The 13591-nt window shown below is 42.0% G+C and overlaps 10 non-coding genes across 10 annotated transcripts; 5 read left to right on the forward strand and 5 right to left on the reverse strand.

Annotated features, from left to right (window-relative positions):
- Nucleotides 1-294: 294 nt before the first annotated feature.
- Nucleotides 295-376, forward strand: trnas-uga. The gene has a single exon. It is a non-coding gene; the product is annotated as a tRNA-Ser (tRNA).
- Nucleotides 377-3367: 2991 nt separating this feature from the next.
- On the reverse strand, nt 3368-3440 carry trnam-cau. Its single transcript has one exon. It is a non-coding gene; the product is annotated as a tRNA-Met (tRNA).
- Nucleotides 3441-4460: 1020 nt separating this feature from the next.
- trnas-uga lies at nt 4461-4542 on the forward strand. Its single transcript has one exon. It is a non-coding gene; the product is annotated as a tRNA-Ser (tRNA).
- Nucleotides 4543-5491: 949 nt separating this feature from the next.
- trnam-cau lies at nt 5492-5564 on the reverse strand. The gene has a single exon. It is a non-coding gene; the product is annotated as a tRNA-Met (tRNA).
- A 1020-nt stretch (nt 5565-6584) lies between these two features.
- On the forward strand, nt 6585-6666 carry trnas-uga. The gene has a single exon. It is a non-coding gene; the product is annotated as a tRNA-Ser (tRNA).
- A 1701-nt stretch (nt 6667-8367) lies between these two features.
- On the reverse strand, nt 8368-8440 carry trnam-cau. The gene has a single exon. It is a non-coding gene; the product is annotated as a tRNA-Met (tRNA).
- A 1019-nt stretch (nt 8441-9459) lies between these two features.
- trnas-uga lies at nt 9460-9541 on the forward strand. The gene has a single exon. It is a non-coding gene; the product is annotated as a tRNA-Ser (tRNA).
- Nucleotides 9542-10503: 962 nt separating this feature from the next.
- On the reverse strand, nt 10504-10576 carry trnam-cau. The gene has a single exon. It is a non-coding gene; the product is annotated as a tRNA-Met (tRNA).
- Nucleotides 10577-11596: 1020 nt separating this feature from the next.
- On the forward strand, nt 11597-11678 carry trnas-uga. The gene has a single exon. It is a non-coding gene; the product is annotated as a tRNA-Ser (tRNA).
- A 1692-nt stretch (nt 11679-13370) lies between these two features.
- Nucleotides 13371-13443, reverse strand: trnam-cau. The gene has a single exon. It is a non-coding gene; the product is annotated as a tRNA-Met (tRNA).
- Nucleotides 13444-13591: the final 148 nt, after the last annotated feature.

Raw genomic sequence — 13591 nt, forward strand, 5'->3', positions numbered from 1 at the left:
AATTTCTTAAATCCATTCCTGCATCTTGGAGATATTTTTTCACCTCTTCATGCAAGGGTTGAGGCACTGATAAATAGACTAGTTTTATCAAAAACTGGTCAACCACAAGCAGACTGTAACAACATAAAGGTTTGGAGAACTTTTACAACTTTGACTACAAGAACTAAGCAGCAACCCTACGGTTTGGCACAAGCTAAACGTGAAATGAAACTTGACGGAAGCGAAAGGAGACGTTTCATCGTGTTGAGCGGAGGTCAGCACGTGTGAAATACCTTCAAAAAACTCTAAAATGTGGCTGCAATGGCCGAGTGGTTAAGGCGTTGGACTTGAAATCTAATGGGGTTTCCCCGCGTAGGTTCGAACCCTACTTGCAGCGGGATGTTTGCTTCCTTCGGTCATACCCACTAAAATATGAAAGTGGTGGATGTTTTACATGCTTATCCAACAACACCAGACACCTGCAATGAGACCTTCAAGGTAGGTTCGAACCCTACTTGCAGCGGGATGTTCGCTTCCTTCACTTTGTCGAAATTCCTAGTCGAGACACACCACTTGTGGATACTATGGACGGTCATCCAACAACACCAGACATCTGCAATGAGACCTTCAAGGTTTTCCTTGAATGAATTAAATTCATTGTGTACAATCTGTTTGAAATCATTAAACCAAAGTTCCACAGACGGATGCGTAACAAACACTGAAACTCTTTGATTCCAGAGCAACACACGTCTTTTTAACCCACTAAATGCTTTTGTTGAGAATAAGCCCATTTTAAATAGCCAAAAACATTTTCATGGGACAACAGGTTTGCGTTGGAGATGGATTTCTTTTATCAGCCACTCCATTTGTCAGGAAACGTGTTGAGGTGGGTGTGAAACAAAACACTTTAGCTAGCAGAGGATGGTTTCGGTCCATCGACCTCTGGGTTATGGGCCCAGCACGCTTCCGCTGCGCCACTCTGCTGCTCTTTTCAAATGGGACTTGCACCCACAACTTCTGGCTTAGGAGGCCAGCGCCTTATTCTATAGGCCACGGGGGCTGTTGTTGCTTAGCTCAGATAAGGGTTGTACAATGAGAGCCACATAAACAGTTGCGCTTTAGAAATCACTTCCTTGATCAGTTGCATTAACACAGGATGTCTCATTGCAATGGAAATAGGTATTCCAAACAGCAGGAAACACTTTGGTCTGATGGCAGTCAATGTGCTCTCACTAGTACAAGAAAGTCATCTTTGCACTTTTGAAAGGATGTAGTCAAAAAGGCAGGGCCTGCTCTAAATCTGCACAAGTTCCAATGCCTCCATGTTCTTTGGTGGCACCAAGTGGAGGACAGAGTGACACTTTTCTCAAAGACTCAAACTTGACCAAGATAAATGTTTACAACTCATGACAGTAATAATAATACAAATTGTGGAAAAAGACACAAATCTCTTAAATAATCATCAAAACAAAGTTATGACACACTGGATAATACTCTTATAACAACAAAGAATAATTTTTTTTTATTTTTATTTAACCTTTATTTAACCAGGTAAGAAAATGTTTGAGAACTAGTTCTCATTTACAAACATGACCTGGCCAAGAGGCCCCAGCAGGAATAAATAACGTACATATATATAAACAGACAACTGTGCATACACAGGACCACAATGCAACAATACAATACAAAAAAAAAAAAAAAAAAAAAAACGCAGAGTGAGTACAAATATATAAAAATGAAAGGGGGAAAGGGAGTAGAACACAGTATATAAGACGGATTTATGTGAGAGAAAAAGTAGTGGGTAAATGTTTGTATATAAGGGAGAGTCAGCATCGTCAGCAGGAACAAGTATCTACAATAATCTGTTGAAGTCTCTGTCTAAACAGAGAAACAGATATCCGAGCTGGAAGTTTGAGAGTGTTCTGCAGTGTATTCCAGTCAGATGCAGCGGCAAAGTGGAAGGCGTTACGGCCGAAAACAGTGGCGGTTTTGGGAATGATGAGCTTAATAAATTCGGTTGACCTGGTGTGATAAGTGCTGCGAGCGAGGTGGAGAAGAGATGAGAGATAGAAAGGTGTCTTGTGTAAGATTGACTTGTAAATAAAAAAAAACCAATGATGGAGTCGCCGAGTGTGAAGGGAGGGCCAGCCCACCAATTTATAGAGATCACAGTGGTGGGTGTGGAAAGGGGCGTTTGTGGCAAAGCGTATGGCTGAATGGTAGAGAGTGTCTAATTTTTTAAGGGCTGAGCTTGGTGCCATTTTATAAATGATGTCGCCAAAGTCAAAAATTGGGAGTAAGGTCAATTTGACTAAAGTGCATTTGGTTGCGTGAGTGAAAGACGCTTTATTACGGAAAAGAAACGCTAGTCTGGCTTTTATTTTGGCTTGGAGATTATTTATGTGGGTGACGAATGACAGAGATGAATCCAGCCAGATTTTACGTATTTCCAGAAAAAAAAAAAATTTAAACAAGTTCCAATGCCTCCATGTTCTTTGGTGGCACCAAGTGGAGGACAGAGTGACACTTTTCTCAAAGACTCAAATTTGACCAAGATAAATGTTTACAACTCATGACAGTAATAATAATAATACAAATTGTGGAAAAAGACACAAATCTCTTACATAATAATCAAAACAAAGTTATGGCACATTGGATAATACTCTTATAACAACAAAGAATCATTTCATGTATTTCCACTAAAATAAATAAATTAAATGAACAATTACAGCTAAAGGGGTAAACAGTGGTGGCTCCGTACATTATTCTTACCATGTTGCCAACTCGCCAACCACACATTAAAAAGCTAAGAGGCGAAAAGATTTGAAGATCATCATTAGAACAAAGAAAATAACATGTTATTAATTAAGAATCAGTAACCAAAGCCTAGTAGAGAATTCATGAAAAGCATCACAAACTCCCGAGCTTTCCCTGCTACTACGCATTAAAATCCCCAGTACATGAAAACACTGTTCACCATGAAATGCAACACAGGACCCCTCTGGACACCGGGCTAAACATAAGCAGCAATATGAGAACACAGTGTTAATACGTTTCCACTAACCTGAGTCATATCGAAGATCACATTCTATTAATCTATGAATAACGATGTGCAACTCTGGATGTCTTGAGCCAGTGTGCTCCAAGTATTTGATATTTTGTTTCTGCAACACGGCTAACTCAAATGAAGGGGTTTTTAAAAGGCATGTATAGAATTTGACAAGAAGCATTTAGTTTGGAGCAGGTGTGTTGCAGCAGGGAGAGCTGAGACACCTGCAGGACACTGAGACATGAAGTCCTGAGTGGGTCATCCCTGCTGTATACCATTGGTTTTATACACTGAACATGCGTGCACAGTCGAGTACATGCTAGAGGATGTGAAAACACATGCCCTGTGTGAGGGTTGAACTCACGACCTTCAGATTATGAGACTGACGCGCTACCTACTGCGCCAACAAGGCCTGAAAGGCACCTCTATTGACATATTCTCACTCCAGGATCAACGCGCTGACCCCCACGTTGTCTCGTTCCACGCTTCAAGCAAAAGTCTTAGCATAACATCATATGCTCACAAAATGGCTTCTCCCACACAAAGCCTGTGGTGAAAGCTGCATGCCACAGCTCTACACACAAATGCATCAATCTCAAGGACTCTCATTTTACTTTGCATCTTCTCCCTCTAAATTTTTTTTTTTTTTTATTTCACTCCCACTACTCTGGTTTGCTCCCACAAACCATAAACCATCCCGTAAACCATCATTTACACATAAAGCCGGAGCACTTCTTTTATCTGAAAGGATTTTTCTGACATCATAAGCTTAAAGCAATTTACTACAAAATAGTATGATCCACAGAACAAGGTCTTCATATGATGAAGTCATCACATCACAGAAACGGCTATGAAGACACCAAGGACACCAAAGGGGAAACAACAGTACGGCACCGAGAAGAGAGGAGAAGTTTGCAACCACACGATGGCGTCACAAAACTATAGACTGTTATCAAGGACAGTACACTACAAAACGCCATCGCAGAATATTTCTCCACAACACCTGCTTCCACAAAATAAACCACACAATGGCATCAAGAGTCAGAAAATACTCCACAACAGCACTTTGTCGAAATTTTTGAAATTTTAGTTTAATGGAAATTCAGCTACTGTGTGAGCTGCTAGTTTGTAGGACTTGGTACTCTACTTGCAGTGTGTCATTCTTGTAGCATATCCAAAGTGGTTGTAAAAGTGTGTTTAAATTTGTCAAAACTATACTCTGAATAACAACCCTAAGCAACCACAAGCAGACTGTAACAACATAAAGGTTTGGAGAACTTTTACAACTTTGACTACAAGAACTAAGCAGCAACCCTACGGTTTGGCACAAGCTAAACATGAAATGAAACTAGACGGAAGCGAAAGGAGACGTTTCATCGTGTTGAGCGGAGGTCAGCACGTGTGAAATACCTTCAAAAAACTCTAAAATGTGGCTGCAATGGCCGAGTGGTTAAGGCGTTGGACTTGAAATCCAATGGGGTTTCCCCGCGTAGGTTCGAACCCTACTTGCAGCGGGATGTTCGCTTCCTTCACTTTGTCGAAATTCCTAGTCGAGACACACCACTTGTGGATACTATGGACGGTCATCCAACAACACCAGACATCTGCAATGAGACCTTCAAGGTTTTCCTTGAATTAATTAAAACTCAATGTGTACAATCTGTTTGAAATCGTTAAACCAAAGTGCCACAGACGGATGCGTAACAAACACTGAAACTCCTTGATTCCAGAGCAACACAAGTCTTTTTAACCCACTAAACGCTTTTGTTGAGAATAAGCCCATTTTAAATAGCCAAAAACATTTTCATGGGACAACAGGTTTGCGTTGGAGATGGATTTCTTTTATCAGCCATTCCATTTGTCAGGAAACGTGTTGAGGTGGGTGTGAAACAAAACACTTTAGCTAGCAGAGGATGGTTTCGGTCCATCGACCTCTGGGTTATGGGCCCAGCACGCTTCCGCTGCGCCACTCTGCTGCTCTTTTCAAATGGGACTTGCACCCACTACATCTGGCTTAGGAGGCCAGCGCCTTATCCTTTAGGCCACGGGGGCTGTTGTTGCTTGCCTCAGATAAGGGTCGTACAATGACAGCCACATAAACAGTTGCGCTTTAGAAATCACTTCCTTGATCAGTTGCATTAACACAAGATGTCTCATTGCAATGGAAATAGGTATTTCAAACGATGTGCAACTCTGGATGTCTTGAGCCAGTGTGCTCCAAGTATTTGATATTTTGTTTCTGCAACACGGCTAACTCAAATGAAGGGGTTTTTAAAAGGCATGTATAGAATTTGACAAGAAGCATTTAGTTTGGAGCAGGTGTGTTGCAGCAGGGAGAGCTGAGACACCTGCAGGACACTGAGACATGAAGTCCTGAGTGGGTCATCCCTGCTGTATACCATTGGTTTTATACACTGAACATGCGTGCACAGTCGAGTACATGCTAGAGGATGTGAAAACACATGCCCTGTGTGAGGGTTGAACTCACGACCTTCAGATTATGAGACTGACGCGCTACCTACTGCGCCAACAAGGCCTGAAAGGCACCTCTATTGACATATTCTCACTCCAGGATCAACGCGCTGACCCCCACGTTGTCTCGTTCCACGCTTCAAGCAAAAGTCTTAGCATAACATCATATGCTCACAAAATGGCTTCTCCCACACAAAGCCTGTGGTGAAAGCTGCATGCCACAGCTCTACACACAAATGCATCAATCTCAAGGACTCTCATTTTACTTTGCATCTTCTCCCTCTAAATTTTTTTTTTTTTTTTTTTCACTCCCACTACTCTGGTTTGCTCCCACAAACCATAAACCATCCCGTAAACCATCATTTACACATAAAGCCGGAGCACTTCTTTTATCTGAAAGGATTTTTCTGACATCATAAGCTTAAAGCAATTTACTACAAAATAGTATGATCCACAGAACAAGGTCTTCATATGATGAAGTCATCACATCACAGAAACGGCTATGAAGACACCAAGGACACCAAAGGGGAAACAACAGTACGGCACCGAGAAGAGAGGAGAAGTTTGCAACCACACGATGGCTTCACAAAACTATAGACTGTTATCAAGGACAGTACACTACAAAACGCCATCGCAGAATATTTCTCCACAACACCTGCTTCCACAAAATAAACCACACAATGGCATCAAGAGTCAGAAAATACTCCACAACAGCACTTTGTCGAAATTTTTGAAATTTTAGTTTAATGGAAATTCAGCTACTGTGTGAGCTGCTAGTTTGTAGGACTTGGTACTCTACTTGCACTGTGTCATTCTTGTAGCATATCCAAAGTGGTTGTAAAAGTGTGTTTAAATTTGTCAAAACTAGACTCTGAATAACAACCCTAAGCAACCACAAGCAGACTGTAACAACATAAAGGTTTGGAGAACTTTTACAACTTTGACTACAAGAACTAGGCAGCAACCCTACGGTTTGGCACAAGCTAAACGTGAAATGAAACTAGACGGAAGCGAAAGGAGACGTTTCCTCTTGTTGAGCGGAGGTCAGCACGTGTGAAATACCTTCAAAAAACTCTAAAATGTGGCTGCAATGGCCAAGTGGTTAAGGCGTTGGACTTGAAATCCAATGGGGTTTCCCCGCGTAGGTTCGAACCCTACTTGCAGCGGGATGTTCGCTTCCTTCACTTTGTCGAAATTCCTAGTCGAGACACACCACTTGTGGATACTATGGACGGTCATCCAACAACACCAGACATCTGCAATGAGACCTTCAAGGTTTTCCTTGAATTAATTAAAACTCAATGTGTACAATCTGTTTGAAATCGTTAAACCAAAGTGCCACAGACGGATGCGTAACAAACACTGAAACTCTTTGATTCCAGAGCAACACACGTCTTTTTAACCCACTAAACTCTTGTGTTGAGAATAAGCCCATTTTAAATAGCCAAAAACATTTTCATGGGACAACAGGTTTGCGTTGGAGATGGATTTCTTTTATCAGCCATTCCATTTGTCAGGAAACGTGTTGAGGTGGGTGTGAAACAAAACACTTTAGCTAGCAGAGGATGGTTTCGGTCCATCGACCTCTGGGTTATGGGCCCAGCACGCTTCCGCTGCGCCACTCTGCTGCTCTTTTCAAATGGGACTTGCACCCACTACATCTGGCTTAGGAGGCCAGCGCCTTATCCTTTAGGCCACGGGGGCTGTTGTTGCTTAGCTCAGATAAGGGTCGTACAATGACAGCCACATAAACAGTTGCGCTTTAGAAATCACTTCCTTGATCAGTTGCATTAACACAAGATGTCTCATTGCAATGGAAATAGGTATTTCAAACAGCAGGAAACACTTTGGTCTGATGGCAGTCAATGCGCTCTCGCTAGTACAAGAAAGTCATCTTTGCACTTTTGAAAGGATGTAGTCAAAAAGGCAGGGCCTGCTCTAAATCTGCACAAGTTCCAATGCCTCCATGTTCTTTGGTGGCACCAAGTGGAGGACAGAGTGACACTTTTCTCAAAGACTCAAACTTGACCAAGATAAATGTTTACAACTCATGACAGTAATAATAATAATACAAATTGTGGAAAAAGACACAAATCTCTTACATAATCATCAAAACAAAGTTATGGCACATTGGATAATACTCTTATAACAACAAAGAATCATTTCATGTATTTCCACTAAAATAAATAAATTAAATGAACAATTACAGCTAAAGGGGTAAACAGTGGTGGCTCCGTACATTATTCTTACCATGTTGCCAACTCGCCAACCACACATTAAAAAGCTAAGAGGCGAAAAGATTTGAAGATCATCATTAGAACAAAGAAAATAACATGTTATTAATTAAGAATCAGTAACCAAAGCCTAGTAGAGAATTCATGAAAAGCATCACAAACTCCCGAGCTTTCCCTGCTACTACGCATTAAAATCCCCAGTACATGAAAACACTGTTCACCATGAAATGCAACACAGGACCCCTCTGGACACCGGGCTAAACATAAGCAGCAATATGAGAACACAGTGGTAATACGTTTCCACTAACCTGAGTCATATCGAACATCACATTCTATTAATCTATGAATAACGATGTGCAACTCTGGATGTCTTGAGCCAGTGTGCTCCAAGTATTTGATATTTTGTTTCTGCAACACGGCTAACTCAAATGAAGGGGTTTTTAAAAGGCATGTATAGAATTTGACAAGAAGCATTTAGTTTGGAGCAGGTGTGTTGCAGCAGGGAGAGCTGAGACACCTGCAGGACACTGAGACATGAAGTCCTGAGTGGGTCATCCCTGCTGTATACCATTGGTTTTATAACACTGAACATGCGTGCACAGTCGAGTACATGCTAGAGGATGTGAAAACACATGCCCTGTGTGAGGGTTGAACTCACGACCTTCAGATTATGAGACTGACGCGCTACCTACTGCGCCAACAAGGCCTGAAAGGCACCTCTATTGACATATTCTCACTCCAGGATCAACGCGCTGACCCCCACGTTGTCTCGTTCCACGCTTCAAGCAAAAGTCTTAGCATAACATCATATGCTCACAAAATGGCTTCTCCCACACAAAGCCTGTGGTGAAAGCTGCATGCCACAGCTCTACACACAAATGCATCAATCTCAAGGACTCTCATTTTACTTTGCATCTTCTCCCTCTAAATTTTTTTTTTTTTTATTTCACTCCCACTACTCTGGTTTGCTCCCACAAACCATAAACCATCCCGTAAACCATCATTTACACATAAAGCCGGAGCACTTCTTTTACCTGAAAGGATTTTTCTGACATCATAAGCTTAAAGCAATTTACTACAAAATAGTATGATCCACAGAACAAGGTCTTCATATGATGAAGTCATCACATCACAGAAACGGCTATGAAGACACCAAGGACACCAAAGGGGAAACAACAGTACGGCACCGAGAAGAGAGGAGAAGTTTGCAACCACACGATGGCGTCACAAAACTATAGACTGTTATCAAGGACAGTACACTACAAAACGCCATCGCAGAATATTTCTCCACAACACCTGCTTCCACAAAATAAACCACACAATGGCATCAAGAGTCAGAAAATACTCCACAACAGCACTTTGTCGAAATTTTTGAAATTTTAGTTTAATGGAAATTCAGCTACTGTGTGAGCTGCTAGTTTGTAGGACTTGGTACTCTACTTGCAGTGTGTCATTCTTGTAGCATATCCAAAGTGGTTGTAAAAGTGTGTTTAAATTTGTCAAAACTAGACTCTGAATAACAACCCTAAGCAACCACAAGCAGACTGTAACAACATAAAGGTTTGGAGAACTTTTACAACTTTGACTACAAGAACTAAGCAGCAACCCTACGGTTTGGCACAAGCTAAACGTGAAATGAAACTAGACGGAAGCGAAAGGAGACGTTTCATCGTGTTGAGCGGAGGTCAGCACGTGTGAAATACCTTCAAAAAACTCTAAAATGTGGCTGCAATGGCCGAGTGGTTAAGGCGTTGGACTTGAAATCCAATGGGGTTTCCCCGCGTAGGTTCGAACCCTACTTGCAGCGGGATGTTCGCTTCCTTCACTTTGTCGAAATTCCTAGTCGAGACACACCACTTGTGGATACTATGGACGGTCATCCAACAACACCAGACATCTGCAATGAGACCTTCAAGGTTTTCCTTGAATTAATTAAAACTCAATGTGTACAATCTGTTTGAAATCGTTAAACCAAAGTGCCACAGACGGATGCGTAACAAACACTGAAACTCTTTGATTCCAGAGCAACACACGTCTTTTTAACCCACTAAACGCTTTTGTTGAGAATAAGCCCATTTTAAATAGCCAAAAACATTTTCATGGGACAACAGGTTTGCGTTGGAGATGGATTTCTTTTATCAGCCATTCCATTTGTCAGGAAACGTGTTGAGGTGGGTGTGAAACAAAACACTTTAGCTAGCAGAGGATGGTTTCGGTCCATCGACCTCTGGGTTATGGGCCCAGCACGCTTCCGCTGCGCCACTCTGCTGCGCCACTCTGCTGCTCTTTTCAAATGGGACTTGCACCCACTACATCTGGCTTAGGAGGCCAGCGCCTTATCCTTTAGGCCACGGGGGCTGTTGTTGCTTAGCTCAGATAAGGGTCGTACAATGACAGCCACATAAACAGTTGCGCTTTAGAAATCACTTCCTTGATCAGTTGCATTAACACAAGATGTCTCATTGCAATGGAAATAGGTATTTCAAACGATGTGCAACTCTGGATGTCTTGAGCCAGTGTGCTCCAAGTATTTGATATTTTGTTTCTGCAACACGGCTAACTCAAATGAAGGGGTTTTTAAAAGGCATGTATAGAATTTGACAAGAAGCATTTAGTTTGGAGCAGGTGTGTTGCAGCAGGGAGAGCTGAGACACCTGCAGGACACTGAGACATGAAGTCCTGAGTGGGTCATCCCTGCTGTATACCATTGGTTTTATACACTGAACATGCGTGCACAGTCGAGTACATGCTAGAGGATGTGAAAACACATGCCCTGTGTGAGGGTTGAACTCACGACCTTCAGATTATGAGACTGACGCGCTACCTACTGCGCCAACAAGGCCTGAAAGGCACCTCTATCTGACATATTCTCACTCCAGGATCAACGCGCTGACCCCCACGTTGTCTCGTTCCACGCTTCAAGCAAAAGTCTTAGCATAACATCATATGCTCACAAAATGGCTTCTCCCACACAAAGCCTGTGGTGAAAGCTGCATGCCACAGCTCTACACACAAATGCATCAATCTCAAGGACTCTCATTTTACTTTGCATCTTCTCCCTCTAAATTTTTTTTTTTTTTATTTCACTCCCACTACTCTGGTTTGCTCCCACAAACCATAAACCATCCCGTAAACCATCATTTACACATAAAGCCGGAGCACTTCTTTTACCTGAAAGGATTTTTCTGACATCATAAGCTTAAAGCAATTTACTACAAAATAGTATGATCCACAGAACAAGGTCTTCATATGATGAAGTCATCACATCACAGAAACGGCTATGAAGACACCAAGGACACCAAAGGGGAAACAACAGTACGGCACCGAGAAGAGAGGAGAAGTTTGCAACCACACGATGGCTTCACAAAACTATAGACTGTTATCAAGGACAGTACACTACAAAACGCCATCGCAGAATATTTCTCCACAACACCTGCTTCCACAAAATAAACCACACAATGGCATCAAGAGTCAGAAAATACTCCACAACAGCACTTTGTCGAAATTTTTGAAATTTTAGTTTAATGGAAATTCAGCTACTGTGTGAGCTGCTAGTTTGTAGGACTTGGTACTCTACTTGCACTGTGTCATTCTTGTAGCATATCCAAAGTGGTTGTAAAAGTGTGTTTAAATTTGTCAAAACTAGACTCTGAATAACAACCCTAAGCAACCACAAGCAGACTGTAACAACATAAAGGTTTGGAGAACTTTTACAACTTTGACTACAAGAACTAAGCAGCAACCCTACGGTTTGGCACAAGCTAAACGTGAAATGAAACTAGACGGAAGCGAAAGGAGACGTTTCATCGTGTTGAGCGGAGGTCAGCACGTGTGAAATACCTTCAAAAAACTCTAAAATGTGGCTGCAATGGCCGAGTGGTTAAGGCGTTGGACTTGAAATCCAATGGGGTTTCCCCGCGTAGGTTCGAACCCTACTTGCAGCGGGATGTTCGCTTCCTTCACTTTGTCGAAATTCCTAGTCGAGACACACCACTTGTGGATACTATGGACGGTCATCCAGACATCTGCAATGAGACCTTCAAGGTTTTCCTTGAATTAATTAAAACTCAATGTGTACAATCTGTTTGAAATCGTTAAACCAAAGTGCCACAGACGGATGCGTAGCAAACACTGAAACTCTTTGATTCCAGAGCAACACACGTCTTTTTAACCCACTAAATGCTTTTGTTGAGAATAAGCCCATTTTAAATAGCCAAAAACATTTTCATGGGACAACAGGTTTGCGTTGGAGATGGATTTCTTTTATCAGCCATTCCATTTGTCAGGAAACGTGTTGAGGTGGGTGTGAAACAAAACACTTTAGCTAGCAGAGGATGGTTTCGGTCCATCGACCTCTGGGTTATGGGCCCAGCACGCTTCCGCTGCGCCACTCTGCTGCTCTTTTCAAATGGGACTTGCACCCACTACATCTGGCTTAGGAGGCCAGCGCCTTATCCTTTAGGCCACGGGGGCTGTTGTTGCTTAGCTCAGATAAGGGTCGTACAATGACAGCCACATAAACAGTTGCGCTTTAGAAATCACTTCCTTGATCAGTTGCATTAACACAAGATGTCTCATTGCAATGGAAATAGGTATTTCAAACAGCAGGAAACACTTTGGTCTGATGGCAGTCAATGCGCTCTCACTAGTACAAGAAAGTCATCTTTGCACTTTTGAAAGGATGTAGTCAAAAAGGCAGGGCCTGCTCTAAATCTGCACAAGTTCCAATGCCTCCATGTTCTTTGGTGGCACCAAGTGGAGGACAGAGTGACACTTTTCTCAAAGACTCAAACTTGACCAAGATAAATGTTTACAACTCATGACAGTAATAATAATAATACAAATTGTGGAAAAAGACACAAATCTCTTACATAATCATCAAAACAAAGTTATGGCACATTGGATAATACTCTTATAACAACAAAGAATCATTTCATGTATTTCCACTAAAATAAATAAATTAAATGAACAATTACAGCTAAAGGGGTAAACAGTGGTGGCTCCGTACATTATTCTTACCATGTTGCCAACTCGCCAACCACACATTAAAAAGCTAAGAGGCGAAAAGATTTGAAGATCATCATTAGAACAAAGAAAATAACATGTTATTAATTAAGAATCAGTAACCAAAGCCTAGTAGAGAATTCATGAAAAGCATCACAAACTCCCAAGCTTTCCCTGCTACTACGCATTAAAATCCCCAGTAGATGAAAACACTGTTCACCTTGAAATGCAACACAGGACCCCTCTGGACACCGGGCTAAACATAAGCAGCAATATGAGAACACAGTGTTAATACGTTTCCACTAACCTGAGTCATATCGAACATCACATTCTATTAATCTATGAATAACGATGTGCAACTCTGGATGTCTTGAGCCAGTGTGCTCCAAGTATTTGATATTTTGTTTCTGCAACACGGCTAACTCAAATGAAGGGGTTTTTAAAAGGCATGTATAGAATTTGACAAGAAGCATTTAGTTTGGAGCAGGTGTGTTGCAGCAGGGAGAAGCTGAGACACCTGCAGGACACTGAGACATGAAGTCCTGAGTGGGTCATCCCTGCTGTATACCATTGGTTTTATACACTGAACATGCGTGCACAGTCGAGTACATGCTAGAGGATGTGAAAACACATGCCCTGTGTGAGGGTTGAACTCACGACCTTCAGATTATGAGACTGACGCACTACCTACTGCGCCAACAAGGCCTGAAAGGCACCTCTATCGACATATTCTCACTCCAGGATCAACGTGCTGACCCCCACGTTGTCTCGTTCCACGCTTCAAGCAAAAGTCTTAGCATAACATCATATGCTCACAAAATGGCTTCTCCCACACAAAGCCTGTGGTGAAAGC

The sequence above is a fragment of the Melanotaenia boesemani genome, chromosome 18, assembly GCF_017639745.1.
Source record: "Melanotaenia boesemani isolate fMelBoe1 chromosome 18, fMelBoe1.pri, whole genome shotgun sequence".
NCBI classification, from domain to species: domain Eukaryota; kingdom Metazoa; phylum Chordata; class Actinopteri; order Atheriniformes; family Melanotaeniidae; genus Melanotaenia; species Melanotaenia boesemani.